A 14,243-nucleotide genomic window follows, 5' to 3' on the forward strand; every position below is an offset into this window, starting at 1 on the left:
AGAGTAAGAGACAAATCTCAGAGATTATAATAGTAAAATTGTTTAACAAGAGTAATATTTTGCAGCTATTATTTAGCCATGCCCAGCAATGCTGAGCAGGTGAAGACTATGTCTAAATTTTCAGTGAACAGGACTCATCTCTTCTTAACCTTGGATAAGCCTCACCGACTCTGTGTGTCCTGCACATACTTAAATGTAAAGGGGCAGATTTATGTTAAATGGCACATCCCCAGGCATGCACCAGTTAACGTGCACCACTACTCTGCCACCCATGGTGTGCCGTATTTACAATCAGATAGGAGAAAGCTTCGTCAAAACCCTGCGCCTGCTTTAAGCAGGCATAGGTCTTGACGCAACATTGTGGAGATGGGGCACCCCTGAGCCTTGCTTGAGCTGCATCGCACTTGCGATACAACTCCAGCAATCACTACCTTTACAGCACAGATACGTCACGCATCTGTGCCATTTTTGCCCCATGATGCCCCGTATTCTAAATGCAGCACACCATGGGTGGCGGAACAGCGGCGCAGGATGACTGACACATCCCTGGTGATGCACCAGTCATCATAAATCTATCCCTAAGCTTCTTATCTTGTTACAGATGAACCGCCATATGTAGCATGAAACTATTTTGCATTTCCTAAATAGCGAATTTTAAGGAATAAATAGCAATTCTTTACCATTCCTAATTTGCAATGAGCAAATTGCTAATTGCAAGTTACCCATTCATTTCCATGGGCTAGGAGGCTCATAGGAATGAAGGTTTAATTTGCGATTAGCAATTTGCTCATCACAAATTAGGAATTTTTCCAAGGGTGCAGGGGTGTCTCAAGAACACCCTGCTGCACCCCTGAAAAAGAAATTTGGGGGCATATGGCACACATACATGCCCTAAGGGCATGTATAGGCGTCATATGGCACCTTTTGTTTTTTGGAAAAAAATGCTTTTTGAAAAGAATTCGCAAATTACCACAAACTAGAAGTTGGTGGTAGTTTCCAAATCCTTAATATCATTTTTTACATATTTTTTGTTTGATACATTGCATTTAAGGAATCGCAAAATTTGCAAATCCTTCAGTGCAATCGCAAAATAAGGAATAGCAAATTTTGAATTAAGGACATTTTAAGTAATTTCCACATGTGCAGTGTTTTCAAATTATGATTTGAAAATCGTTTTTGGGGAAAAGTAATGGTTTGCAAATTTATGACAAGGACATAATGGTGTATGCTTCTCTATAAGGCATTTCAATGTCTCTGATGTCATTTTTCCCATAATACATTATAAGACCTTTCCCCATGGAGCACATTCCTTGTAAATATGCTCCCACCTGTGCATGGTGAATTTAGATTTTGACTGTTTGAGTCACATAGCCATGTTAAAAGTCACCCCAAAAAATTGCAAACGCTTTAAAAAAACACATTCATCTGTCTTAAGGACATTTTAAGTCATTTCCCCGTGGACAGTGTTTTGTAAGTGGCGCAAAAGAGGCATACACCTATCATAAATCTGTCCCTAGCATTTTAAATGATTAATTCAGGATGACGATAAGGTGTGGCCTATCCAGAGGTTTGTTTAAGGTGAGGCCTACTCAGGATTGCAGATTAAAGTTACGCTTGATGAAGAATACAGAGGACATAATACATGTAAAGCTCTACCAATGAAGTAAGTGATGTCCACTTCATTGCGCCAGTCATCATAAATGTATCCCTAAGCTTCTTATCTTGTTAGACATCAACCGCCATATGTATCATATAACTATTTTGCATTTCCAAAATAGCGAATTTTAAGGAATAAATAGCGATTCTTTACCATTCCTAATTTGCGATGAGCAAATTGCTAATTGCAAATTACCCATTCATTTCCATGGAGCAGGAGGCCCATAAGAATGAAGGTGCAATTTGCGATTAGCAATTAGCTCATCGCAAATTAGGAATTTTTCCAAAGGTGCAGGGGTGTCTCAAGAACACCCTGCTGCACCCCTGAAAACGAAATTTGTGGACATATGGCGCACATAAATTTTAACAACATTCCTTTACCTCAAAAACGATTTTCAATTCATAATTTGAAAACACTGCCCACAGGGAAATTACTTAAAATGTCCTTAAGACACATGAAAGTGTTTTTTTATTGCCTTTCCAGCATGGTTGGGTCACTTTTAACATGGCTATGTAACACAAACATTTAAAATCTAAATTTCCCATGCACAGGTCGGAGCATATTTACAAGCAACTTGCGCCACAGAGAAAGGTCTTACATTAAAATGGGAAAAATAACATCAGGGACAGTCAATTGCCGTATAAAGAAGCATACACCATTATGTCCTTGTCATAAATTTAAAAACAATTCCTTTTCCCCAAAAACGATTTTCAAATCATAATTTCAAAACACTGCACATGGGAAAATTACTTAAAATGTCCTTAAGACACATAAAAGCGTTTTTTGATTGCCTTTGCAGCATGTTTGTATCACTTTTAACATGGCTATGTAACACAAACATTCAAAATCTAAATTTTCCATGCACATGTGGGAGCATATTTACAAGCAATTTGCGCCACATAATTCATAATTTTCTCCTAAAAGCACACTATTCTCTATCTAAATTAAAGAAATATTTTCTCACCTTAGCAAATACTTTGAGTTTGAAAACAGTCTCAGAAACACACCAATTTGTCTTCAGCAGAGCAAAAGGTATGCACTCCAGAGTCTGCAGCTATCAAAAGCACAGAAATGCTGTAATTCTTCACACATATCTCTCATGTCACCCAATCAAAACTCTTCCCTCACTTTTTTTCAAATGAAAACCCTTCCCCCCTCTGCCCTTTCTGCCTTTTCTGCATGGCAACCACCTCTTGGAAGACTTCTGGTGTTTGCAAGTTCACACAAATTTGTTGCAATTGAACTCTGAACTCTCAGTGCACCTGCATATCCAGTGCATTCTTTCATTTAATGATTTTTTATTGACCATTCAAAATACATCTTTCAAAGAACACATCCGTGCACCCTAACTTTCTGTTTTCAGCAATCAAAATCCACCAATCACTGTTACTGCTTCATGAACACAGAAACTCCACAGTTTTTTTCATTTTAAACTCTCATTTTTTCAACTGCCATTTCATTGCCACACTTCATCTGACTGCAGGAGAACCTTCTCTCACCATGTTTTCTGTCTGGATTGTTGGACATAGTTATATTCACTGGGCTCAAAGGTACGTTGAAAACAGGAAATTACCTAACCTCAATTTACAAGATGTGGAAATTAAGTGGTTTGGTCACAGAGGATTAAAATGTCACCAATTGATACCATTGGTGAAAACCTTTATGCATTTGCCCAAACCTGACCTGTTAATTGTGCACTGTGGAGGTAATGACTTGGGCACTTTGACTGGTGTAGGTCTGGAAATGCTTTTAAAGGACACCTTTGAGCAATTAATGGCACTTTTTCCTCAGACTGCCTTGGTATATTCAAATATATGCCAAAGACAGAAATGGAGGTGGTCAGACCAATTTTGTCCACAAATTGAGAAGTCGAGGAAGCATGTAAACAAATCTGTTTCAGCTTACATGAGAGACCATGGAATGGGCTCCCTGTACAACAATAACTTGCGTTACTACATGCAAGATATCTACAGAGGAGATGGAGTTCACTTCTCAGATGAGGGCAACAGAGTTTTCACTCTGAATTTAAGAATGTGCATTGGTACCTACTTATAAGTACCTAAATGTACCATAAACCCAAAAGCTCTTCTCAGAGCTACCCTACATCTGATCACTCACAATTATTATTTTACTCTAACATTTTTCACTAATTTCCAACAAAGTACGCTCCCTGGGGCGCTACCCGGTACGCGAACCGGGAGCTAACCTCGCGAATTTTTTTTTTTAAATGTTTTTTTTTCGCACATATAAGCCTCCTCAGCCACCCTCAGAAAACCTAGGGGGTCAAGATAACTCTACCGTGCCCCCTTCTACCCATTCTGAACATTATTTGCCCTCCATCTTGTATCTTAATTCGACCGAAACACAAAATGGTGGACTCCCGGAACGCTTAAGGTTCGCGAACCGGGGCGCTCAACGGTACGCGTACCGGGTCGCTCCCTGGGAAGCGCACCATCAAAAAAGGTGGGAAAGTAGTTCACAGAAAAGCCACTGGAGACAATTTCACCAAATATAGATTAGCTCATACTACATACCAATCCCTACCATTTTCACAAATTTGATTGGAATTCCATTTAGTCATTTAGCCTGTAGACCTCTCTAAATACCCTGAGGTAAATTACTTCACAAAACACATCTGAAGTGTTGGAATTGACAACCAATGAAAATGTTACTTTCATTTTCTACTTTTTTTACCTGACATTTCATTGGTTATATACCTGAATATATATAAAGGAAGAGAAGAAAACACAGCCATTTTGACTACTACTTCTTGCTGTACATTTCAATAGTATTTTCACTAATTCCTTCAACTTCTTTCTAAAGGTAAGTTTTTATTTTTAAAACTGAAGTATATTGTGCACTATAAGTTAATATGGTAAACTTTTTCTGATAGATATATACTATCCCTCTGTAGTAGTTATAGATTTAGAGAGACTTCTCTGTTATAGTTATGGATGGAGTTAGGCTTCTCTTGTATAATTATGAATTTACTTACGTTAAATCACATACACTTTTTTATATTCCTACTTCCACTCTGATACTATACACTGCCCAAAGATAAATTCACTGATAAAAAATGCCTATCTAAAATTATTCCCAACATTGCCCTATCTCTACTAATATATATTTTTTTAATCCAAATTTCAGGCAAAATGGAAGGCGAAAACCAAGTTTCTTTTGAAATGGACCTGCAAGAGAGCAGCCAAGAATTGATTGATACAATTGATCAAATTGACATTGAATTTTTCGATGAAACTTGGGACAATGAACTACTGCAATGTGTACAAGCAGTAGATAACCTCCTTGCAAATGAGGACATTTTACACCCTCAGAGACTACAATGTATATTCCATGATAATTATGAAATTTCTGACAATGAAATGTTAGAAAGTTTAATAAATTATGAAACACAATCACAATAAAAAAAAATGCTTAAAAATAAATAAATAATCAACAAAAACAACAATCAATTAACATACAGCATTTGAAAAGTCTATCATTCATTTTTCATTGCAGTACGCTGCCCAGAACGCTTCCCGGTTCGCGGACCGGGCGCTCCCCACGCAAAAAAAAACAAACATTTTTTTTGGTTTTTTTGCCCCGCGGGGCCCTTTTAAAACCTCCACATTAAACCTAGGGGGTCAGGGAGGATCTAGTATGCCCCCTTATGGTCATTTTCGCCTTTGTTTTGGCCTCCTCTTGTCTCTCAATCCTACCGAGAGACAAGATGGCGGCCGCTCCGGACTGTTTAGAATGTTGACAGACACCGGAGAGCCAATCAGCTTAGCTACGCGAAGTTCCGGTACGCTTAAGGTCCGCGGACCGGAGCGCTGCCCGGAGCGCGCTTACAGATATATATCTTTTTTTAAACGTTAATTTCTCAAAATCCACTGGAGCACATATATTGAGACCTAGAAAAGGCACATCGGGCTACCAGTCCCTACAATTTTGCCAAGTTTCATGCAAATCCATTCAGCCGTTCGGGCTAAAAGTGAGGCCAACCACCCTATGGAAAACTCAATGTTAAAAACACGTTTTGGGACCCCCCTTTTTTCTCGGCCCCCCCTTGACGAAACCCCCCCAAATTTCCAGGGGCTGCTCAGAAACAAAATGTTCCATTTTCCTGGAAAATTCCAGCCAATTCCATCCACAAACGCCAAAGTTATTAGACATAGAATTTTCAAAAATCCCATAGGGAAAAAATCCTAACTATATATACCTACTGGCGACCGCCAGTAGGTAATATATATATATATATATATATATATATATATATATATATATATATATATATATATATATATATATATATATATATATATATATATATATATATATATATATATATATATATATATATTCACTGAAAAAACCATAGGTTTCAGGAGTTATATAGTTAGGAATTAATTTTTAAAAAACCTTTGAAATTCACTCAAAAAACTATAAGTTTTAGTGGTGTTATAGTTAGCTGGACATTTTACTCATACAAAACCAATGAAATTGCTCCTATATAGTTTGTTGTACTAACTATATTTCGCGCACCCGTAATCCACTGCTGATGATGTCACATATTAGATCATTCATGACATGGTCAGTGACATCACTGATGACATCTCAAATGACATCACTGATGACATCACTGATGACATCATCCAGTGAATGTGCTTTGCTTCGTTATTTAAATATGCATTATATATATAGCAATTTACATTGAAGAATGAGTGTATATATATAAATAAATATTTGGATGGAGGATTTAGTAGCAGTGTAATTGACTGTTTACTTGACCAATTTATAATGTCTCACTAAATATAGTGGATAGTGACTAAACTGTGTGAATATCTGTATCACTTTGTCAGTTGTTGTGTAAACTGATTCTACAGTTGGTTACTAGCTATGTGAAAGTCTATATTAGTTATTGATTAGTTAACTGCGTATTTGTATGGGAGTGTGAAAGTGTGTGTGGTTCGGTGGGGGGTGTGTGACTGTACAAAGATGTGTGAATAGTTGATTCAGTAGATATATGAAGTTAAAACTACATGTTCTAACAGTTTGGGTGAGGGAATCTCTTTATGGGTGTGGTGATGAGCAAATATATTTCTCTTTTTTTTTAAAAAATGTTATTGAACCAGGACAGTACATTGGATACACATCATTTAAAAAAAAAAAAAGAGGAAAGGAATTAGACATCAACAGTGAACCAGAAAAAAAAAAGGATCTGTGGGTGTAATTCCACCAACCTACAGACTTACATAAGCAGGGGGAGGTGATAGCAATATAACAGAGCATAACAAGACATTAAACCACAAAAAAAGAAAAAACATTACTGACTACCTCTTGAGGTAGGATTTATGCCTTCCCGCCAGCGTAATATAGGATTCCAAATAGTCTCACCCAATTTCCTAGCTTTCAATCCCCTGGTAGCATAAATCGATGTCTCATAATTACAAACCTCTAGAAAGAGAGCTAACCACATTTGGAAAGTGGGGGGGACAGAGTCTTTCCAACAGGCTGATATGAATATTCTTAATATAGCCGTGCCAATAAAGACAAGTCTTCTTTCGCTTCTGGTAAACGTTAAGGACCCATCAAGACTCATTAAGTATAAACAATCGGATTCAGGTAATCTATGGCCGAATATTACCAACCAATAATCTGCGATCATACTTTTTACTAAATCTAGCTTACAACAGCTACTAAACATATGAATATTATCTGCAGGACCCATTGCACATCTAGGACAGAGATCATTTTCTCTTTTACCCCAGGTATATAGTTTAGCAGGGGTATAATACAAGCTAAATACAGTTTTATATAGCTGGGCTTTAAGATTGCTAGACATGAGCAGGCGATTGGATTGTTCAATACATTTATACAGATCAACATCAGGATTCTGAAGCTTCACTACCCATTTTGCTTCTGTTTTCTCAAGATCATCCCGGATTTCACACATAAGGGTATCATAAAGGGTGCCGATTCTTGTATTGGATCTATTCACTAACTCCAGTAATTGAATATTTGAAAGATCTACGGTTGATTTATTAGATTTGAGTTTGGCAAATAATTGAGCATACTTAAGAAAATCTCCATTGAGCAGATTATATTTCATTTTTAATTCAGAGAAGGAAGTCTCAAACCCTTTAAACAAGAAGTCATGAACCGTAAAAATACCCAGAAGTTTCCATTTTCTAGCTGTAGAATCAAAGCCAATATTGGAAGTGAGAGACGAGTGCCACAAAGGTGCATATCTGGTGATCTTGCTAATTTGCATATGTTTGTGAATCTTCTTCCAAACTTTAAGGGCATTTGTTATAGTTGTATATTGTCGATAGTTTCTATAATAAGAAGTGTCTGTGTAACGAAGAAACAAGCCATCAGCATTATTCCCCAGAATAAGCTCATAAATAGAAGGAATAGAATTAATTACGCTGTAGTCAATTACGCTTTTAGTTTGAATCAGAGGGGCAAAGATCTGCATAAAGGCAGCCCAGTGATACAAAGTTGTGTTGGGGATAGCTAAACCTCCTCTATCTAAGGGTAAGGACAACAGTTTATGTGACCTCCTAATCTTGCCGTTTTGCCAAATGAACTTGGACATAAGTGAATTTAATGTTTTTAAAATCTTATCATCAATGGCTAAAGGAATAGCCCGGAAAAAATAAAGAAACCTTGGTAGGACATTCATTTTTAAAAAGTTGGCTCTCCCTATAATTGTAAGATATAAGCTATTCACACGATCAAGATCCTTTTTAATTCTATCTAGAAGAGGGTCGAAATTTGTTTTAATAATGGTTTTAATATCTGGGCTGATCACAATTCCCAAATATGTGGCATTATTCGTCACCCTGGGATCATTGCAGGCTATGTTGTTAGTGCACATAATTAAGGTTTTCCCCTTATTAAGGGAATACCCAGAGAATTTACCATATTCAGTGGTGAGGTTTTCAATGGTGATAATAGCCTCAGAAGGATCAGGAGTAACAATAGCTATGTCGTCTGCGTAAGCCAATACTTTTGTTTGGTATTGACCGCAGACCACAGGCTTAATTAAATGAGTCTCAAAGAGTTTTAAAATTAAAGGATTGATATATAATGCAAATAATATAGGGGAGCAGGGACACCCCTGTCTAGTGCCCCTGGATATACTGATGTAGCCAGAAACAGATCCGGGTACCTGAATCTTAGCTTTGGGTGAGTGATACATGCTTTTAATTGATTTTATAAATTTGGGGCCAAAATTAAGGTGTGACATAACCGCCCATAAAAAAGACCAAGAGACGCAGTCAAAGGCCTCTTCGGCATCTAACAGGATCATTGACATCCGGCCGCCCGTGGCAAACATGGAATCAAACAAAGTAATAACTCTATTAATATGGTTGGTAGTCCCTTTCCCTGGGATGAAGCCGTGTTGCCACGGGGAGACCAAATGTTCAATGACCCTGCTCAGCCTGACAGCCATCACCTTAGCGTATAATTTAGAGTCCGAATTAATTAATGATATTGGACGGTAGGAGGTAACGAGTTCCGGGGGTTTACCTTTCTTTGGGAAAACGACAATATTAGCTTCATTCCAAGATTCAGGAGGTATCCCGTTATATTGAATACCTAGAAATAAATCATGGAGAAGGAGCCCTAGCTGATGAGACAGTATTTTATATAACTCAATTGGAATTTTATCAGGGCCGGCGGCCTTACCGGAAGCCATTACTGATAGAGCAGTGAGCACCTCTTCTATTGTGATTTCTTTTTCTAAGTCTCTTCGAGAAACATCGTCAAGGCGTTTTTCAGCATTTGGAAAATTAAGTAAATTATGCAGATAAATAGCGGAATCACTTTCGGTATACACGGCATCCTCGAAATATAATTTCTGATAGTATAATTGAAATTGTTTAGCAATATCGTCAGTTTGGGTATACACCTGTCCACTGTCATGAATGGAAGTGATATTTTTGGAGGTGGTCTTCTGTCGAGTGCGAAGTGCTAATTGTCTGCCGACTTTTTCTCCACTCTCGTAAACATCCTTTCTATGCACTCTATACGTTTGAGCAGCGTTCTGACTAAGATTGTGGTTAAGGTCTGTTTTTAGAGCTATGACCTGATACATCTCATGTTTTGCATCGCACCCTCTTGATATTTGTAAGATATGTTTTTGCTCAGCAATCACTAGAGCTTGCATCTTTAGATTAAAATCATTAAGTTGCTGCTTTCTGGCATGATTTTGAAAACTAATGGTTTCGCCTCTAAGGGAGGCTTTAAAGCTGTCCCAGACTGCGTTCCTGGATGCACTAAAGCGATTGGCCTCAAATAATTGCATTGTCCAATGTTTTATGTGAGAAATATATTGGGTATTTGCCAGCAGTTTACGGTCAAATGTCCAGGACCTGCGCTGCCTGATGGGATCAGGTATATTTGTTAAAAAGATGAGGGAATTATGGTCCGAGATGATCTTTGGCTGTTTACTAATTGAAGAGTGTGCTAGAAATTCATGTGTTACAAAAAAATAATCAATCCTGACGTGTTTCTGATGGGGGTGCCAGAAATACGTAAACCCAGGATCTTCTGTATTAGAGTAATTTCAAAAATCAACTAACCCTAAGCTATTAGACAATCTGGCAAGTGCTTTGAAAACCTTAGGTTTACGACCTGTATATTTCTGCTGAAATGGAGTTACATCAGGTTGTGCTTTAAGAGAGATGTTGAAATCCCCACAGATAATGAGTGGGCCTTGCCAGGTGGGAAGCTCTGTTTCTAGAAATTCAAAAACAGCTGGATCATCTTGATTGGAACCGTAGATAGTGCAAATTGAAATTCCCGAAGCTAATTTAGCGACTGCCCACCTGCCATGCGGATCTGACATATGCCGAACTGCAGTCCCAAGATGATTTTTTACCAGGATCGCTACCCCCCTTATATTTGAAGTTTGTGTTGAGTTTGTTAATACATTATAACCTTTTAATCTCAACAAAGATCTTTTCTCCCAAGGTATATGCGTCTCCTGGAGATATAAAACATCAACAGGGTTTAAGCGGACCAATTCAGCCAGAAGAAAACGCTTATTCGTAGTCAGTAGCCCCCCTACATTCAATGTTTGAACAGTAAACTTACCCATTGTCAAAGGTGTATGTTTGGCGAGGTATAATGCCTGTGCATATTTGATTATAGATAATGTGTCTCATCATCTCCTTCTGCTTAAAATTTATTTTATTATAGTTCGTACAAGCTGTGCATCGTTTTATCTGGCCTGGTTCTTTTTTTTGTTTTCAATGCAACCCCCCTCTCCCCCCCCTTCCCTACCCCCTTACCCAACCCTCCCCCCACAACCCCTCCCCACAACAAGAGGCATTCAGACTCTACCAGAGTCTGGGTGATGAGGAGCAGAGCGGAACCTGAGCTACCTCCTTAAATTTATATAATTCGTGAAATCCAAACAGTCATAGGCAAGATGGCGGTTTGATTCGGACCGCTAGCAGCAGTAGCCGACCTGAGCTCCAGAAGCCGTTTGGATTATCGGGATCTCCATCCATGAATACGACGGTTTACACAACAATGGATTAACTTTCCTTTCTCGGTGTACGAGTCACTGCTTCGCTATCTCTTAAACATACTTTCCAGCTAAAGGCTCGATTGCAATCAACTAATTTAAAAGAAAAATGCTAAATGAACCCTCGAAAGACTCATCAATCTGCGTGTTTTGTGCTGCAGGAACACAGCAGCGATCTTTGGTTACTTGCCTTAACCACGCTGTTCTTAAGTCTCTCTGTGTCGCTCTAGCTACAAGTACGCTCTGGGCTCAGCTTGTTTCCTGCCTTCCAGCTCGTGGTGTGATTGCTCAGTCGGAGGAATTTTCCTATACCGGTGATTTGTCTGCTCGAGCCCAGTCAGACTCGACAGCTTGCGGGAAGACACTGCAGGATTTATCTTCTGCTAAGTGCGCACAGGAACCTTTCGACATGCCTCCAAAGACGGCCTCAGCGGCTTCCTCTGCTGCCGCTCGTGCGAGGCTCGCTAAAGCAGCTCGTACAGTCAGGGAAGAATCGGAACGGATTCGGAAAGAAGGAACCGGATCTGACAGTGCTTCTGCTTCAACAGGGCGGCGCAGGGGTAAAACCAAGAAACCTTTACCTACGGAGTGTTCTCCAAGACACGAGGCTCTCGCTGCCAGAAGGAAACTGACCCCCCTAACTCAGCCTTCTCCAGGTGGGTCAGTAATTGAATTACTAAGGTGAAAACAAGGTGCCCTCAACAAAAAACAGCCAACCACACCGTGTGCGACTGAACTCCTGAACAACAGCCTGCCTTTTCAGCATTTAACGACAGGTGAGCTCTCCATCTCACCACCTCAACCGTTGTTACAACTGTGAGTACTGGTCTTTGACTGTGACGAGTGAAGCCAGGAATGAGCCGGGGGTTCCTCTAATTCTACTCAGAGTATAGAGCCGATTGAGCAAAATGAACAAGATGCTGTTGGGCTCTGTATGTCTTTTTCAGGGGAAAGTGCCAATATTTTGGGAGGTGAGCACCTAGATGAGCTAGTCACTCAAGATAAAGGTCAAGATTTGACTCATCCGGAGGACATAAATGTCTTTATGCCGGACCACACACCGATTAATTCCAAGATGAGCTCTGTATTAACTACTCCCAGCTTGTTAAATACAGCTCTAGAACCCTCTCTACCCCCTGCTATCCCTGAACTTGAGACACCAGCAACGATAGTGCAAGAAATACGCACTACTACACACGGGGATAAAGAACCTTCTGAATTTTATTCATTTTCTGATGAAGCAGGGGTGGAGATTGAAACGGATGGCTCTATAGAACTTGAGACTGAATCAGATCCAGAGCTCTCATCTGACTTAGAGGAGGGTCATGAATCAGAGTATATTTATAGTTCCTCTGAAGGCACCAATGAAGATCACTCTAAAACCAATACTGTTCGCACAAAACCAGGGGCATGTTCCAGACCGCTGCACAGTGGCACAGAGGGCGACCATCCTCCTTCGAAGTTGTCTCTCCCCTCTGCTCATGACTCTTTCCACCCTGATCCTAGCGAGTTCTCTTCAGCGGCAGCAGTGGAGACCATTTTGCAAGCTATCGCAGCCCATAGGGAAGAGACCACCCTTGAAAGCAAAAAATCTAGAGCTGCATTACGAAAGGTTCAGGGAGTAGTCAGAAAGCTTACTAAGACCTGCACTGCATTTGGAGAGAGAGTGACCAAGATAGAGTCAAGAGTGCTCCTCAATGAGAATGAGGTGATGGTTAACACCGAAAAAATCAAGCTACAAGATGCTGAACTATCAGATATGAAATGGAAACTCGAGGATTTCGAGAATCGTCAACGCCGCAGCAATCTACGTATTTTGGGAGTTCCCGAGAAAATTGAGGGCGAGAACATCCGTGCATTTGTAGTGCAGTTGTTTAGAGACACAATGCCTGAACTAAATGATTGGAACTTAAACTGGGAGATACAACGTGCACATTGAGTCCCTTTTAAAATACCTGCTAAACCTGGTGCTTACCCACGTGCCATCTTAGTTTATTTTGGGAACTTTTTGTTGCGGCAGATTATCACAGAGAAAGCTAGACCCGATCGTAAATTAAAGTTCAAAGATTGCTCTTTCTATACAAGACCTGACTTCTGTCATGCAACTGTAGAGCGGCGTTGGCGTCTACGCTCATTGATCAAGCCATTACAGGACAATGGAGCTCAAGCCTACTTGAATAATCCTGCTAAATTAAAAGTTGTGCGTGCAGGACAGACTTTTTTTTTACCTCGGAGATTAAGGCCAAAACTTATTTAGATGAGATTCAGTAATCGGACCATTGATTTATAATATTTAGGCCTCAATCTCCTGTTGTTGTTATTCTTCACGTCACACGTCACACTAGGCTTGCTCCTTTTGTAGGTGATCCTGTTTGGATTCCACAAATTATATAAATTTGAGCAAATATATTTCTCAAAGGTACAGGTCCAACAAACTAGAAAAATAAAAGGCAGTGTATGTGTCAGTTGTTGTATATAAATAAGTATACATAAGACACAATGATTGTGTGAGTGACTGTATGGATAACTGTATACTTGTAATAATGATGTTATAATTCACTAAGTATGACTTACTATCTAAATGAATAGAAGAAGTGGTGTTTGCATAAGTGTTTTGCTAAGTAAATATGTAAGTATGATCCATTGTTGGCATAAGTGAGTAGGATGACTTCATATGTGAATAGGATGCGTGCTGTTGTTTAATGTCGATATAGATGTATACGTTTTTTTGATAGTGTTCTATTGTTCATTGACAGCATGTATGAGTGAATCCATAGGTAAGTGATTAGATGTGTGTATACATCTATGAATCACTGAGTGGATTTTTAGATACTTGTATTGCTGTGACAATGGATTTAAATATGATACTCTGTATTTTACAAACAGTGATGAAAAATTGTAATAGTGTATGAAAAGGTGTATGTGATTGTCATGTGGATGATGTCATCAGTGATGTCATCAGTGATGTCATTTGAGTTGTCATCAGTGATGTCACTGACCATGTCATGAATTATCTAATATGTGACATCATCAGCAGTGGATTGC

The sequence above is a fragment of the Lissotriton helveticus genome, chromosome 2_1, assembly GCF_964261635.1.
Source record: "Lissotriton helveticus chromosome 2_1, aLisHel1.1, whole genome shotgun sequence".
Classification (NCBI taxonomy): domain Eukaryota; kingdom Metazoa; phylum Chordata; class Amphibia; order Caudata; family Salamandridae; genus Lissotriton; species Lissotriton helveticus.